Source organism: Rhinopithecus bieti, unplaced genomic scaffold (genome assembly GCF_001698545.2).
Source record: "Rhinopithecus bieti isolate Rb0 unplaced genomic scaffold, ASM169854v2 scaffold_13400, whole genome shotgun sequence".
NCBI lineage: Eukaryota > Metazoa > Chordata > Mammalia > Primates > Cercopithecidae > Rhinopithecus > Rhinopithecus bieti.
The window spans coordinates 3,194,175-3,197,155 of NW_016807991.1; positions in this window are offsets into that span (position 1 = coordinate 3,194,175).

Genomic DNA, 2,981 nt, shown 5'->3' on the forward strand with positions numbered 1-2,981 from the left:
AGAAAGAAAGAAAGAAAGAAAGAAAGAAAGAAAGAAAGAAAGAAAGAAAGAAAGAAAGAAAGAAAAGAAGGGAGGGAGGGAGGGAGGGAGGGAAGGAGGGAAGGAAGGAAGGAAGGAAAAGAAAAAATTTCCAGAATCCAGTTATTCGGGGGAGCAGGCAGAAAGAAGGCCTGGAAGTGAAGAGAGCCTGGCTCATCAGGGAACAGAAACACCTGGTTGAGCCGGGCATGGTGGCACGCACCTATAATCCCAGCTACTCAGAGGCTGGGATGAGAGGATCTCTTGAGCCCAGGAATTCAAGACCAGCCTGGGCAATATAGTGAGACCTTGTCTCTACAAAAAATAAAATAAAATAATTAACTGGGCAAGGTGGCATGCACATGTAGGCCCAGCTACTTGGGAGGCTGAGGTCAGGGGTGGTTTGAGCCCAGGTGTTCAAGGCTGTGGGGATCCACGATCACGCCACTATGCTCTAGCCTGGACCACAGAGTGAGACCCTGTCTCTAAATAAATAAATAAATAAGACCAGGTACAGTGGCTCATGCCTGTAATCCCAGAACTTTGGGAGGCCGAGGTGAGAGGATTGCTTGAGGCCAGGAGTTTGAGACCAGCCAGGGCAACATAGTGAGACCCTGTCTCTATTATAGTATTTTTATTTTATTTTATTTTATTTATTTTAATTTTGAGACGGAGTCTCTCTGTCATCCAGTCTGGAGTGCAGTGGCGTGATCTTGGCCCACTGCAACCTCTGCCTCCCAGGTTCAAGTGATTCTCCAGCCTCAGCCTCCTGAGTAGCTGGGATTACCGACACACACCACCACACCAGGCTAATTTTCATATTTTTAGTAGAGTCGGGGTTTCACCTTGTTGGTCAGGCTGGTCTCCAACTCCTGGCCTCAGGTGATCTGCCCACCTTGGCCTCCCAAAGTGATGGGATTACGGGCATAAGCTACCACTCCTGGCCTCTATTATAATATTTTCAAAAATCAAAAAAAGAAAGAGAGAGGAGGGAGGGAGGGAGGGAGGAAGGCAGACACCTGGTTTGAGTGAAATGTAGAGAGACAGGAGATAAGTTTGACGTGGACCAGGAGCAGACCATAAAGGGCTGCATACATGCTGATAAGAGGCATTCATCTTATTCCATGAGCAACAAAGAGCCTGAGAAGCAGGGGAGCAATGTCATGAGATGTCGTTAGATCCTAATGAAGCCATCCTGGCTGCAGCAGGAGAGAGAAATGACCTGAACTTGGGGAATCCAGCTGGGAGGTGAAAGCTAATGAGGGCTGAACCAAAGCAGTCACAGGTGGATGGAGAGGAAGCAGGCAGGTGGTATTGACGAGATGGAGTCTTGGAACTTGGTTTTCTTTTCTTTTTTTTTTTTTTTTTTGAGACAGAGTCTCACTCTGTTGCCAGGCTGGAGGGCAGTGGTGCCATCTCGGCTCACTGCAACCTCCACCTCCCAGGTTCAAGCGGTTCTCTTGCCTCAGCCCCTCAAGTAGCTGGGACCACAGGCGTGCACAAGCACGCCCAGCTATTTTGTCTATTTTTAGTAGAGATTGGGTTTCACCATGTTAGCCAGGATGGTCTCAATCTCCTTACCTTGTGATCCGCCCGCCTCAGCCTCCCAAAGTGCTGGGATTACAGGCGTGAGCCACTGTGCCTGGCTGGAACTTGGTTTTCTATCTCGTATGTGTTCTAGGTACCTTTGCTGCATAACAACCTCTCCACCAAACTTGGTGTAAAACTATAACCATTTTATTATGTTCACAAATTCCATGGGTCAGTAATTCAGACACTACTCAGCTGCAGTGACTGGTCTGTGCTTCACAATGTCTGGAGTCCCAGCTGCGAAGACCAGAATAGCTGGTGCTGGGGTTAACTTGGAGCAGCTGGGGGCCTGAAATCACCAGGTGGCTTTACTCATATATCTGATGCCTGAGCTGGCAGGACCCAAAGGCTGGGCTCAGGGAGGCTGAAGATAGACACATCAACGTGTGATCTCTCCACGTGGCTTGGGCCTCTCTCAGTAAGGACACTGGGCTCTGTGAGGGAACACCCAAAAGATGCATATGAAAAGAGGAGGGGGACACGGTGGCTCACACCTGTGATCCTAGCACTTTGGAAGGCCAAGGCAGGAGGATCGCTTGAGCCCAGGAGTTCGAGACCACCCTGGGCAACATAACAAGACTCCGTTTCTATAAAAAAAATAAGAAAAAACATACTTGCCAGGTGTGGTAGTGAGTACCTGTAGTCTCAGCTACTCCGAAGGCTGAGGCAGGAGGATCACTTGAGCCTGAGGGGCTGAGAATGCAATGAGCTATGATCTCACCACTGCACTCAGCCTGGGTGACAGAGCGAGGCCCTGTCTCAAGAAAAACCAAAAAGAGAGAGAGAGAAAGAAAGAAAAGGAAACAGGGTGTTCAAGGGAACAAGGGGGAAGTTGCACGTCTGTTCAGCACCCAGCCTGGGAGGGGTAACATAGAAAGTCACTTGTAGCACACTCTATTGCTCAAAAGAATCACAAGGTCACCAGATTCCCAGGGAGAGGACCTCTACCCCACCTCTCCATGGAAGGAGTGTCACATAATTTGCTACCGTATTTTATATTATTTTTATTTTTATGTATGTATGTATGTATTTATTTTTTGAGACAGAGTTCCGCTCTTGTTGCCCGAGCTGAAGTGCAAATGCAATCTCGGCTCACTGCAACCTCCACCTCCTGGATTCAAGGGATTCTCCTGCCTCAGCCTCCCAAATAGCTGGCACTACAGGTGTGCACCACCACACCCCGCTAGTTTTTGTATTTTTAGTAGAGATGGGGTTTCACCATGTTGGCCAGGCTGGTCTCGAACTACTGACCTCAAGTGATCTGCCTGCCTTGGCCTCCCAAAGTTCTGGTATTACAGGCGTGAGCCACCACGCCTGGCCCCATGTCACCCTTGATGCCTCTCTTCCTACTACCAACCCCCTCAACCCCGGCC